Genomic DNA, 14,708 nt, shown 5'->3' with positions numbered 1-14,708 from the left:
TTCTTCACCTGCAACCATCCAGGAGCTGGACCCGCCCTAGGGCGTCAGCTTCCAGGGAAGCCTCTGGCCTGTGTGAGCCTCCCCACCTGGCTGGCCACGGCCTCCGCAGGCGCCCTGCGCAGCCCCGCCCCTCCTGGCGCAGAGGCTCTGCGAAGACTTTCTTCTCCTTTCTTCTCTGGCTCATCCCTTTAAGGAGGCACAAACACGAGCCCCCGGCCTCGCAGGTCCGGAACGCACCCCCTCCACGATGGGAGCTGCTTGGCCTTGGCTGTGCAGGGGCCGGGGCTCCTGGGGACCCTGGCCGGATCTGCAGTGGTGCTGAACGGGCTCCGGCCAGGAAGACACAATGAATAATTGTCACTTAAAAGGATAAACAGAAATTCCATTTCCCTTCCAAATACTTGAACATTTCAAAACACCGGGAGGACGCGATGCGTTCCCTTCCAAGCATGTCCGTGCAGTTTTGTGGGCTACCGCAGCGGGTGGGCAGCTCTCCTCTCTCAGGGAGAACCGGCCCGAGCGTTGAGTAACACAGGCAGACTGCACTCCTCACGTCGCCAGGGGCCACACGCACATGTTTCCAAGAGACTCTCTGGAGAATCTTCCCCGGATCTTGACAGAGTTGGATTTGGAAAGCACCTTGGTCCATCCAAGGTCCACACAGCGACCCTGGCAATGAAAAATCGTCCTCCGACTGGCAGCCTGTCTGCCAGGAGTGAGGCGACACCACACTTGGCCTCGGGAGCTGGAAACGCTGGTGAATTCAGATGCAGCCAAGCCTTCTAACGTAGTCACAGTTACTCATTATTCTTGGTCTTATTGGAGCAGGAACCACTGCCATGCGTCAGGCCGGCAAGGCTCACTCCCCACCGTAGGATCCCTGTGTAGACGGGCACTCCGTCAGAGCAGTTGGGTGTGTGGAGCAAGGGACGGGGCCCACCCTACCCTCCAAGCATCCACGCAGCCTTCAGCAGAGCAGGAGGACATAACCCGGGACTTGTACTCTGCAGTTGAAGTGCCAGACCTAAGAAATGCAAACCTGAGGATGGAAAGGAGGGTGGAGAGAGGGTGGGGGCGCCTGGATTGGCCGTCTGGAGCAGCCTCAGCTGCAGCAAGCGGAACTTTGCCGGCTGCCCCACAGGCCTGGTGGGTGCTCCAGGTGGGGGGCCGGGAGCAGCGTCCCCAGCAAGCAGCCTGTCCCACACATGAAGGTGCCCATCCCCTTAGCACCTTGCTAAGAGCTTCACTGACCAGACCTCCCCGAGGCCAGGGCTGCACTCGAGGGACTGCTGTCCCTGTTGGTGAAGAAGACCCATTGGGACCAGTGTTTCCCTCCACAGGGAAGCAGAGCTGTATTTTGTCAGCCAGAACTTTGCAAGCCTGAAACAGCCGGTCGTGGCCCCAGATCCAAGACGTGACCTTGCTCCAGAGCTGAAGGGCACAGAGAAGGCACAGCTAGAGATGGCAGGTGCCCCTCAAAGCTCTCGGGAAAGGGTGCAAGACGGGATCTCCCAGCACCTTTGGCCTCTAGGCTGACATGGCCTCAAAAGCCCTGACAGGGCTGCATACAAGGAGACAAAGCTGGAAAAAGATGTGGGAGGCAGATGCCTAAGAAGACAGGCTGGAAAGGGACGTGGGAGGCCGGCGGCTTTGCACTAAACAGAATCGTCTCAGTAATGTGACACTGCACATGTCTAGGTAGGTTCACTGGTAGACATAACCCTCTAACACACGTTTTATGGAGGTGAAATTCACTTAGCAGCCATTTTAAAGCATATACTTCGTCGGCATTTGCTGGATTCACGACATTGTGCAGCCTCTGCTTCTCTAGTTTCAGAACATTTTCGTCCCTCCAGAACAACACCTCATCCCCGTTAAGTAATCACTCCTCATTCCTTCCCCATCCTCTGGAAACCACACATCTGCTTTCTGACTCTATGGATTTTCTGTCTTGGATATTTCATATAAAAGGAACCACGCAGTGTGTGAACGTTTGTGTCTCACTTCTTTCAGTGGAAGCCGCATTTCCAAGGCTCATCCAAGCGGTGCCATGTATCCGCATCTCACTTCTGTTCACAGATGCATAATGTCCCACCCCAGGGACCAGCCACCATTTGTTAATCCCTTCACCTGTGGGGGACGCCCAGTCATCTCCGCCTGCCAACACCAGCTCAGCTGGGGAGACCCTAACCCAGCGGTGCTAGAGGAATTAAAGACACACACACAGAAATGTAGAGGTGTGGAGTGGGAAATCAGGGGGCTGACAGCCTTCAGAGCTGAGAGCCTCGAACAGAGATTTACCCACATATTTATTAACAGCAAGCCAGTGATAGGCATTGTTTCTATAGATTATAGATTTACTAAAAGTATTTACTAAAAGTATAAAGGGATGGGCCGAAATAAAGGGATGGGTTGGGCTAGTTATCTGCAGGAGGAGCATGTCCTTAAGGCACAGATCCCTCGTGCTATTGTTTGTGGTTAAAGAATGCCTTTAAGCGGTTTTCCGCCCTGGGCGGGCCAGGTGTTCCCTGCCCTCATTCCGGTAAACCCACAACCTTCCGGCCTGGGCCTCACGGCTGTCATGAACGTGTCACCGTGCTGCAGAGATTTTGTTTATGGCCAGTTTATGGCCAGATTTTGGGGGGCCTGTTCCCAGTGTCCGCCTTCCAGCTGTTACGAAGGACGTAGCTGCGAGCGTCTGTGTGCGCGTTTCTGAGGGGATGGTTTTGTTTCTGCCGGGTGTGTGCTTAAGAGGCGAATGCCGAGTCCCATGCTAAGTGTGTGCCTGACCTTTTTCAGGAGCCCCCAAAGTGTTTTCTGCAGCAGCCACACCGTTTTACATTCCCACTCCAGATTCTCGCCTTTTTCTACTTTAAAAACTCCAGGCAGAGGGAACACAACAGGTAAAGACCAGAGGCCCAGCGGGCGGTGCTTGGCTGGAGCTCACCACGGGCTGGACCAGAAGACACGAGAAAGACGGGAGTGGAAGCTGATGCCCAGAGGTGGGCGGCAACGAGGGCTCCGGTGGCTGGGCCGTGTTGCTTATGCAGAGGGAGTGGAGATGCTTGGAAATGCTTTGCAGTGGTGAGAATATGGCTTGTTGGGAGAGTGTCTGTGTATCTGGAATTACCTGAGAAGGCCTGGAGGAGTGACACCAGTGACAAGGCCATTGCAGGACACCCAGGAGGCCATGGGAGTAGTCAGGTGGGATTGCCATGCGAGAGGGCTGGAGAGAAGAGACAGGCAGAGGACACAGCCTGGGAGCATCTGCAGTCCGGGCAGGGGCGGGAGCAGCCTTCGGGGTGGTGGGTGGGGAAGACAAGGGCAGAAAGGGTTATCCAGGACTCAGGGGAGAAGAGGCAGGTCCTGAGTTGTTTACAAAGAATTTACATTAAAATAACGTAAGCTAGGCTGGGTGTTGTCACACCTGTAATCCCAGCACTTTGGGAGGCTGAGGCAGGCGGATCATTTGAGGTGAGGAGTTTGAGACCAGCCTGGCCAGCACGGTGAAACCCTGTCTCTACTAAAAATACAAAAAATTATCCAGGCGTGGTGGCATGTGCCTGTAATCCCAGCTACGTGGGAGGCTGAGGCATGAAACTCACTTGAATCCGGGAGGCGGAGGTTGCAGTGAGCGGAGACCACACCACTGTACTCCAGCCTGGGGGACAGAGCAAGACTCTGTCTCAAAAAAAATAAGCTATTGATGGGCTATATATTGTTAAGCTGTAGGGTGTGGGTTATCGTGTCCAGTACAGCATTGTTTGATTAATTTATAGCCTCTTGTGGCAACAGCAGGCAGTTTCCAGAGATGAATACGCAGCTTGAGTACGCAGGGCAGACGGGGCATGACGGCTGCCTCATCTTAACGCCTGGGGCCTGATAATTTAAAAGGACTCACGGTCCTCAGATAAACATGACTTTCTTTTCTCATGAGGAAACACAGAAGGTGACTAAAGGGTACCTGTTTCTCTCATGACACCCATCCTATCAGGTTTTTATTTCCCACACCGCCCAGTTTTCCAACTCCTTGGACGCCAGCTGGATGTCCTGGAATTCCATTCAATTCTGAGACTCACCACCTGGGTGGCAGTGCACCGTCCTCCCTCCCGGCATCTGGATGAGTCCGCCACCCTGGGAGTTCCTGGAATCCTGGCATTTAGGATGTCTGTGGAGGTTCCACTATGTAGGTGTGGGGCCGAGGGAGAGTTTTCCACTCAGCCTTACAAGCGTTCGCTGAAAACTCAGCTCACAAAAGGCAGATTAACTGGAGAAAAGGCACACAGATTAATGTGTATACAAGACAGCCTTCAGAAAAATCGCTCATTTTTAGGCTTAGGTTCAATGAAGTATGGGCAGCCTTGTAGAAACAGGATTGGATGCTTAGCTGGATCTGATGCTAATGGACTGAGAGGGAAAACCCAGCCTGGCCTGTATGTCTGGATTCTCCTTGGCCTCTCTGAGCAGCGCCCTCTCCTGGGTGTGGGTGGGACCCTCTCTGGAATGGGGGTCTTAGGAGCTACGGCCAAGCCAGGGAGGTCAGACCATTTCTTTACGGCCAGTTTGTAGACACAGAGGCACAGGGAAAATTAGAGCCCTAATTTTTGGTTGTTTGGCTGGCTTTGGGGAAAGGGGTTCTGGTTTCTAGGACCCACTGTGGGGAAGGATTCTCATTTCTGTGGCACCTTGAGTGAGGGTGGTACTGAGAGACAGAGGTGGGAGAAGCTCAGAGAGAAACGTGCTTCGGAGGCTGCTGCGGAGGCCCTCATTTTGGAGTATGATCTTCTGAGCCCCAACTTAGGCACCAAAAATAGCGTCCTAAGGCCCCCAGTGACTGCATGGACCCCCTCTTGGACAAGGGGACCCCAGAGAAACCTGGAAAACAGTTCCTGGCCACAATGGAAAGGGAGGTTGGACACCTGGCTATCCCCACTCCCTTGGGAGTTTAGGCATTAATGTCAAAACAGAGATCAGAGACAGAACTGACCGTGGCAGTGAGAGTCCCAGTTACGAACAGGACCCAAGACCACATCAGACGAGGGTTAAGTCAAGTCACGCACGCTGCTGGTCACTCCTGCCCCACGTGTCGGGTGCAGACGTCCTCATCACCGACTCCAGGTTTTAGATAAAGCATTGCTCCTTTAACCAACCACAATCTGAAGCCTCTCCGAATCCACCTGTAACCGATAAGGCCTGCTTCCAGATATCCCGCGTGTTCAAGCCAAGCCGATATATCCCTCGTCCGCCTGTAACGCCTGTCCCCCAAAGTGCATAAAACCAGACTGTAATCCAGCCACCTCAGGAACACTCACTCTAGGCTTCTTGGGTTTGTATTTTCCCTGAACTGTGGTCACCTGTATTAGGGGTCAGAATAAACCTCTTTAAAATATTTTACAGAGTTTGGTTTTTCATTAACAGAATAATTGGTTAAATTCTTGGCCATCGGTAATCAGTTCCATCTCCAGCTCCTGTCCTCTCTCCCCTCTCACTTCCTGGAGGTTGGGGTGGATCTGAAAGTTCTCACCTGTAAGCCTTGCCTTGGTCTTTCTGGGGAGCAGTCCCTTCCTGAAGCTGCCCAAGGGTCACCAGCTCTGTCCTCTCGTCAGCACACGAAAGACACACTCACCACTCAAGAGGTTCCAGGGCTCTTAGAAGCTCTGGTGTTGGGAATCTGGGATGAAGACCAAATTTATATGTTGTTATTATCACAATACTATGGCAACGGTCTGCAAACCAGGAAGAGAGTCTCACCAGACGCCAGCCATGCTAGCACCCTGATGTTGGCCTTTCTGCCTCCAGGACTGAGTGAGAGAATGTTTGTGGGGTGAGCCCTGGTCTGTGGTGTGCTTTACGGGCGGGACCCCTGTGAGCCCCGAGTCAGCACTTGCTGCCTCCCTGCTCTCAGAGGCACGTGGCAGTTGCCTTTCCCTGTGGAGGGTTGGGTGAGATTGCCCTTGCACTGACAGCAACTGAAGAAGGATTGAGGGCCCTAGATCTCTGGGTGCAGGGCGCCTGGTGAAACGACCTGCCACACATGACTGATTTTCAGCCAAAAATCACTTGTAGCTTACCAAATATGCCAGACCAAAAGCTAAAACCAAAAGTTGAGAGAGAATCTTCATTTTACAAATGGAGAAATCAGAGCATCCTAATGGTGAGCGACTTGTTTAAAAAGGAAAATTCTGTATGGCTGTGGGTCTGCAGCTGCTGTCAAAGGATTGCTTTCAGTAACTTGCCAGTAATGGTGGAGCAGTTGTGCTTGCTTCCTAGTCAGAGGGCATGTCAAATAAAAGAACCCTAATTTTGGAATTTTGAGTTCAATTCCTAGCTCCTGAAAAATGATTTCAAACTTAGAAATTGGTTCCAGCAACATTATGAGTCAAGAATGAAGGTAGAATAAAGCTATTTTCTGGCATTCAACCTTCCAAAACATTTACCTGTTTAAACTTCTTTTAGAAAGTTACTTGAGGATGTGCTCCAGCAAAATGAAGGAGAAAATAAAGAGGAAGACCTGGGATCCAACAAATAGTGGATTCAACTGAGAAAAGTTGTGGAGGGAAGTCCCAGGAGGAGAGCTGCACACTGGATCTGAGAGAGTGGCACAATGGAGGCTGCATATGGGGCTCATCCTGAGGAGACTCCCTGGCATAATGGAGCACTGGGAGTGAAGGCAGATAGAAGATAGCCAGGAGACTATGAACACACATGAGCATGTATTGTGAGAAAAAAAAAGTCAAAACTATCAGGCTGGGCAAAGGGCAGGGGGAAGCTGTTGATGGAATGAAAAATAACCATCATGCTTTGTTTGGCTCAGTAATAAGCAATATTAACTTAGTCATGAAAATGTAAATACTAACTATGGACTTAACTAAAAATAGAGATATAATTATAATGTGGATGTGGAAGTAGGGGAGATGGAGCTAAAATGCCTGTCCAGCAGGAAATAAACAGATAATGTCTAAAAAATGGATAAGTCAAGCAACAAAAATAGAGGCATATGATTTTGTGATAAAACAGTCATGACCAGAAGGAACAGCTTTAACAGGGACAAGTAGTTGCTTTCGCAAAAAGAGAATTAGGACGTGGCTGGGTGGGAAGCAAGTGACTGTCAGCTCCAGGATCCACATCTGGTCCTGCTTTATTCCACAGTTCAAGTGTATTGTGTAAAGATCGATATTTTAATTAAAGTGTAATAAGGTGAGATAATTAAATAGCAAAAAAAATAAATAAATAAAACAAAGCTGCCCATTCCCGTACCTCGTTGCTCAGCTTCCCGCAGCCCCCAGGCCCCACCCCGAGGGCTTCCTGCAGGACAGAGCACATTGCAGCTGCCACAGCAGGAACTGGATGCACTGGTCAGTCACAAACCACAAAGCAGAACTGGAAGCTAGTGGAGTGGGGGAAATATTTGCAGTAAATATGACACAAAGATTAATAGCTACTTACAGATTTCACATCTATTAAGGTTCGTCTGTAAAATCACTGTAGTTGGGGTTTGGAACACAGAGAAACTCACACATGAAGCAGCACTGAATACACGGGAAAGACACAGTCGTATGTGCAGGGCACACAGGAGCAATGCAGTGGGCACGGGTCAGCACACATGGCCCAGGAGATGCAGGGAAGCCGAGCACCACTCTGCCCACTCGAATGCCCAGCTCTGCACTCGGCAGCCACGGCGAAGAGGGCAACCTCGGAAGCAATCTGACAAAACCTAGGGGTGAATACAGGAGTTCACACCTTTCACTCACTCTCGCACCAGAAAGTCATGACAGGAGGAATGATGAGGCTCTGGGTGGCAAACGCATAACAGGAGACAATCCAAATTTCCAGCAACAAGGCATTAAGTAGATCAAGGCACATCTATTTGTGGCTTATGAGTTACTGGGTGGACATGGGGTGGACTCGGGGAGCCCACTGGGCCGTAGCCCCCATCCTCCATTCCCACCACACCCCACGGCTCCCTCCTCACTGGGGTGGACCTTGTACAGTTCTACCATCCAGCAGCCATGTAAGTATCTGCCAGATTAAATTCCACATCCACTGAAGGATGAAGACAGCAGACAAGACTTTAGGGAGATTTCTCCCTCTAGCCTCTCTGTGAGCTCCATCTGCAGGCGCTGCCTGTAGGGACTGGCATACTCAGAGCCTGGCAGACTCAGGGCCCAGCACACACAGGGCACAGCACACTCAGGGCCTGGCAAACACAGGGTCTGGCACACACAGGCCCAGCACACTCAGGGTCCAGCACACTCAGGGCCTGGCACACACAGGGTCCGGCACACACAGTGCCTGCCAACCACAGGCCCAGCACACACAGAGTCCTGTACACTCAGGGCCTGGCGCACACACGGTCCAGCACACATGGTGCCTGGCACACACAGGGTCCAGCACACACAGGGTCCAGCACACTCAGGGCACAGCACACTCGGGGTCTGGCACACTCAGTGCCTGGCACAGTGGGGGCAAAACACACACCGGGCAAGGCACACTCAGGATCTGGCACACTCAGGGGTTCCAGGGCTCCAGGATATTAATGCTGGTGCCTGGAGTTCTTAGGGGTGTCTGGGGGCACAGAAGAGAGGCTGGCTGGGCCTCCTGGACAGGGTGAGGGTGGGGCATCACATTCTGTTTAGAAAATAAGGAGTGTTTTTAAAAAGCAGTAAAAACCGTAAAAGGAAACCCCTCAGGGCCACATCTTGAGGTTTACCTGGACGTGACCCTGAAAATACATGTCCGTGTCTTTCCCATGTGTTCAGTGCTGCTTCGCGTGTGAGTTTCTCTGTGTTCTCTTTGGAGCTTCGAGGTGCTGGGCCCAAGTCCTCCGTGCGGGCCCCAGAGCAGCGGCTGGGAATTCGGAGGGTGCGGAGGGCATCCTGAGGCAGGGGAGATCTGGGCGGGCAGCACAGGGCCTGAGGGGGTGTCGAGCTTCACAGAGGACAAATCCTGCCAGCCTGGCACGTGGCCTCCGGCCTGGGGCCTGATGCCTGCTGGACAATGGGGGGCGGGAGAGGAAGGCCCGCAGTGACGCGGAATTTTAGACAGGTTTTCCTGGTTTGAGGAAGCAGCCACGTCCACTCCGGCAGGGGACCGCTTTGATGGAGGAGCTTGGATGCTGCTGTTTGCAGGCCAGGCTTCTGCCAAGGCCCCTTCAACCCACGCTTCGGGCCGTGGCCCCAGGGTCTGGGGGGGTCTGCTGCCGGGGCCTCTGGTTGACTCAGGGGCTGGTGGGGACTCCTAGCAGAAGCTCCGAGGCCTCCACCTTATAACCCAATGGGTCGCAGGGCTGCGGGGCAGCTGTGGGCTGGGCTGGGCTCACACTTGGTCCTACAAGTGAAGCCACTTTGGGGGCTTCTGAGCCCAAGTCCAACCACAAGGAGGAGTGAAACGGATGCATTTCTAAATGCTTCAGCTTGGCAGCGATAAAAATATTTGGGAAATCTTTGACGTTTACCGAGCACCTACTATGGACGGAGAACTCAAGAAACCCTTTCCAGGAGTTCTCCTCAACGATCCTGACCGGCCGCTGTGGGCCCTTAGGACCTTAGGCAGCCGCCCTGCTCACCCAGAGCACGGAAGAGTTGAGATCAGAACCTGCTCCCCTCCCACCCTCCAAGCCTCGCTCTGCACTCCCCATCACAGGGCTGGACATGGAGAACAGCTGAGGCAGCCAGATTTGGGAGGGCAGAGCTGGAGGGGTACCCTGGGCTCTTACCAGCCATGCGAGCCCAGCTCAGGAAAACGTGGGGAGCCTGGCCAGGTGACTCTGGGGCCACCATCTTGGACGACAGCTGCTCAGGGCTCTGGGTTTCCTGCCAGGAGGGAAAGGAGATCAGCTGCACCCCCATATGCTGGGACTCTCAGGGTGTCTGCACCTTCACAGAGACCTCACGTTTCGAGTGAGGATGGGTCAAAGTGCGAAATCGGTGACCACCAGCTGGGAGCGTTGGGCATCCTGATGGTCCCACTCTAGGGAAGGGAGGGGTTCCCCAGTCTCTGCTGGCCAGTGTCGGGGTGAGGCACTGCCCCGACTGCCCCACGGAATGTCTGGGCCCCAGCAGGCAGCTGCATCCGAAGTCTCATTAGTGCCCACACCTGCCAAGAGTGACCCGTGTGCCCGCTGTGCCCAGGGTGGAATTCCACAGAGCCACTCCCCAGCAGGCAGCTCTTCAGTCCCACTGGCCCTTATCAACTCCTGTTACTGCAGTGACTGCACCCACCTCCTCTCTACGATGCGTAAGAACCGCCTTTCCTGTCACCCTGGAGGCAGGGTTGTGGGGCAGAAGTAGTGGCTCTGGGGCTGGGCAGGAAGGCTTGAGCCTGGCTTGGGATCAGCCAGCTTGAGCTGGGGTGCGCTGCAGGAACAAATGGCCTCCTGCGTCTTGGGCTTCCAGCGACAGCGTGTGCTTCTCACTCACGCTACAGGCACGTGATGGTCAGCTGGAGCTCTGTTCCACGGCCTCTCAGTTCCGGGACCCAGGCTGAAGGATGCCTCTCATGGGAGGCTCTGTGGGCTGGAGGATGGGGACATGGTGGAACCATGTGATGGCCCCTGAGGCATCTGCTCAGCTAGGACGTTGGCAAAAGCATCGCCCAAACCTGACATCAAGAGGCCCCAGGGAGAGGCAGGAAACACTCCGAGCACGAATCTAGCCAGTCTACCCCTAATGTGTCCTTGAGCAAGTGAGGACCTTCTCCAGACCTCGGTGCCCTCAGCTGAGATGGGCATGGCCATGGCAGGACTACTGGGGTCTAGCAGCATTGCCAAGGCCTGGCCCCTGTCTGCTGTCTCTGTGGGGCCCTCTCAGTCTGCTGAGGTCTTGGTGATGATTGATAAGCTGGACAGTACATTCTGAGCCCTGATGTGCCCTGCAGATGCAAGGGCTGTCTGTGGTCACCGTGGTTTCTGGAACCCTCTATTTTCCATTTGAATCCCACACAGCCAGCTATGGCTATGGACAGAGTGCAAACTCCGAATCTGCTCCCAGCCTTGGGGCCCTCAGGGTCACTCAACTCCCAGTGCCTTACAAGGTGGGCTCCTCTGAGAGTGTGGACGGCCGCTCCACTGGGCTGAGATGCTTCCCCTGTGAGCCTGCCTGACCCCCCGACGGGCCTCCCGGGGCATGTCCTGCATGCCCCACTGGGGACCCTCCACACCGGTGGCAACGTGAGGCCAGCCCTGCTGGGATTGCCCTGGCCCTGGCATTGTGTCTCCTGGCTGTCCCTGTTCTCCTGGGCAGATTTTCCAGCTATTTAATTTTCATTCCTGCACATCTGGGTTGACTTCACTGGCAACGTGAGGCTCCCACCAGACATCGCACTTTGTTTTACGGTGGGAAGAAGCGTGGAATGACACCGACTTCTTGATCCACGATATATCTGGGGGCACCAAAATTCAGGCGTTTTCTCTCCTCCCCCACGTCAGAGGCAGTAACCTGTCCAGCTCCCCTCTCGGAAGCAGCAGGATCCTGAGCTGCTTCTGTGAACGTTCACAAGCTGCTTCAAATGACTTCCTACCACTGGATCTGCGCGGGGAGAGCAAGGGGCAGCAAGCCTGAAGCCTCCAGTGTGCAACTCACCCCATCGTGTAACACCTGACTGTGCAACTCACCCCAGTGCGTAATTCACCCCAGTGCGTAACTCACCCCATCATTGTGTAACTCACCCCATCATTGTGTAACTCACCCCATCATTGTGTAACTCACCCCACTGTGCAAATCACCCCACTGTGTAACTCACCCATCATTGTGTAACTCACCCCACTGTGCAAATCACCCCATCATTGTGTAACTCACCCCACTATGCAAATCACACCACTGTATAACTCACCCCATCATTGTGTAACTCACCCCATCATTGTGTAACTCACCCCATCATTGTGTAACTCACCCCACTGTGCAAATCACCCCATCATTGTGTAACTCACCCCACTATGCAAATCACACCACTGTATAACTCACCCCATCATTGGGTAACTCACCCCATTGTGTAACTCACCCCACTGCATAACTTACCCCACTGTGCAAATCACCCATCATTGTGTAACTCACCCCATCATTGTGTAACTCACCCCACCATGTAACTCACCCCATCATTGTGTAACTCACCCCACCGTGTAACTCACCCCATCATTGTGTAACTCACCCCACTGTCTAACTCACCCCATTGTGTAACTCACAGAGCTTGGTCGTCCTGTCTAGAGTCACTGTCCTAAAAGCACTGTCGGGTCACTGAACCTGTGATTAGCCTAGGCTTTACCTACCCAGAACCCCTGCTGAGCGCCATGAGCACCATCGTAGGCTCAGCTGTGAAGTTTCCAGGTTCCACATGCACTTGCCCTGTCAGGGGCCAGGATGCTGCCAGAGTTGTGTTCACCTCAGGTGTGTCATCACTGTAGCTGTTTCGGTCCGTGACACAGTCTTGCAATGTTGGCGTGGATGTGGAAGCGTGCAGGGAACAGTCGGCACTGGCATCGAGGCCCCCGGATATGGCCATCCACCCTCGATGGCCCCAGGTCCTTTCAGCCCCTCAGGGTTTATTTCCTAGGGAAACTCTGGTTTGGAACCATAACTGCAAAGAGGAAAGTCACAGAAGTTCAGTGGGATGATCCAACTTGCTTGCCAAGAACACATTGCTCCACTAAAATTCTCTTGTAGTTTCTACACCCAAGACATGGGCCAAAAATTCAGAAGCCACTGGGACAGCCTGGGAAGAACAAAACTGGCTAGGGACTTTGTCAGTCCTCCCAAGTCACAAGCGCTCAGGCGTCCCGTACAGGAGAGGGGGTCTTGGCCCAGAGCTCACCCTCCTCGCTGAGGCACAGCTGGGGCATGCTTGGTCCATCAGAGCTAAGATGCTCTGCACTGTGCTTTTAAGGAGCAGGGATCCTGCCAGGGAGCACTCTTAGATGGAACCACGATAAGCAGTGATTTATGGTCAGCCCCTATACACACAGCAGATGCTGAGGCCTACTGAGCTTCAGAGCAGTGCACCTGCACTCCTGCCTCCCAGTCTGACCCAGCTCCAGCCTCTGTGCTCCGTGCTGCACTCCAATCCCACCAGCACCAGCAGCTGACAGCAGGGGAGACGTTCTTTCCATGATAAGGGTTTGTTTGAACCAGCCATGAGTTCTTCCAGTAAACACAATTAGCACATAAAACTGCATCGCATGGTGAAAGGAATTAGGAAAATATGCTGTGTTTACTTTGTGGTTCCAAGAACTGATATCTTTAAACCTTTGATTTGCCAAGAGCTCAAGTCATGGGCAGGAAAGGAGGGTAAACCCGCCCCATCACTTGCAAGTGGCCGATGGATAAACAGCCGCCTGGCGTCTCCTCACAGCGCAACTCAGCTGCTGCTCCCGAGCTGTGCTTCCAAGTGCTGGGCTGTTTGGCCTCTGCCCCCAAGTGGAGGCTCCTGCAGAGCACAGCTGGGCCAGGAGCTGGGTGGCTTCGTTGGTGCTGTCATTGCTGTGCCTCAGTTTCCATCCACAGAAGAGGGGACCGTACAGGGCTCTTGAGCAGAACAAGATAGTTGTCATGAGACTCTGGGGGCTGCACCAAATAATGCTGGTCACTGAAAAGGAAGCAGCCTGTGTTACCCGGACCGCATGACCTCCACACCGCTTTCCAGAAGGTTCGTGAATAACCCACCCCTCATTTACATGTAATTAGGTGGAGGTATAAACAGAGCCAGCCAGCAATCTGAGGGCGCCCTTTTGCCTGGGGATGGCCCTGCTCTGTCCATGCAGCAGCCTTTGGCTGTGCCCCGTTGCCCTAATCAATGCTTCTTCCACTGTCAGATTCTGTGTGAATCTCTCCTGATCACGCTTCCTTCACCATCGGCTCACGTGTGAATTATCTCCTGATCAACGCCTCCTACGCCGTCGGCTCACGTGTGAATTATCTCCTGATCAACGCCTCCTTCACCGTCGGCTCACGTGTGAATTATCTCCTGATCAACGCCTCCTACGCCGTCAGCTCACGTGTGAATTATCTCCTGATCAACGCCTCCTCCGCCGTCGGCTCACGTGTGAATTATCTCCTGATCAACGCCTCCTCCGCCGTCGGCTCACGTGTGAATTATCTCCTGATCAACGCCTCCTCCACCGTCGGCTCACGTGTGAATTATCTCCTGATCAATGCCTCCTCCACCGTCGGCTCATGTGTGAATTATCTCCTGATCAATGCCTCCTCCGCTGTCGGCTCACGTGTGAATCTCCCCTGATCAACGCCTCCTCCACCGTCGGCTCACGTGTGAGTCTCTCCTGATCAACGCCTCCTCTACTGTCAGCCCACGTGTGAATCTCTCCTGAGTGAAGCTGAGAGTCCTCTTGGACACAGGAGGTCTGCCTGCCTTGGTTTTGCTCTGCAGACCACTCACCTTGGTTTAGAAGCTTCCTCTCTTGAGGAAGGTGATTGCCTGCTAAAGAAAAATTGTCAACACTTTCTGGAGAAATAGAATCCAGAGCCACTACACATAAAATTTATATTTGGGATAAAATCCAAAATTATTTGACATATGAAGACCAAGAAAAATATTACCAATCTTCAAAAGAAATGACAATTTTTAGTTTCCAACATTGAGATGAAAAGACTGTTGGAGTTACCAGACAAGTACTTTAAAACAGCTATTGTAACTGTGCTCAGCAAAGTAAAGGTATGCTTATGATGAATGAAAATATAAAAAGTCTAAGCAGGAAAATATAA

General features: G+C 53.1%; 1 long non-coding RNA gene across 1 annotated transcript; it reads right to left on the bottom strand.

Moving 5' to 3' along the window:
- Positions 1-7,356: 7,356 nt before the first annotated feature.
- Positions 7,357-12,521, bottom strand: LOC103214887 (uncharacterized). Its single transcript, XR_012092654.1, has 5 exons — positions 12,263-12,521; positions 11,421-11,525; positions 8,782-9,193; positions 7,517-7,726; positions 7,357-7,387 (listed from the first exon to the last, which is right to left on the bottom strand). It is a non-coding gene; the product is annotated as an uncharacterized lncRNA (long non-coding RNA).
- Positions 12,522-14,708: the final 2,187 nt, after the last annotated feature.

Source organism: Chlorocebus sabaeus, chromosome 3 (assembly GCF_047675955.1).
Source record: "Chlorocebus sabaeus isolate Y175 chromosome 3, mChlSab1.0.hap1, whole genome shotgun sequence".
NCBI lineage: Eukaryota > Metazoa > Chordata > Mammalia > Primates > Cercopithecidae > Chlorocebus > Chlorocebus sabaeus.
This window is presented reverse-complemented; position numbering and strand designations above follow the sequence as displayed.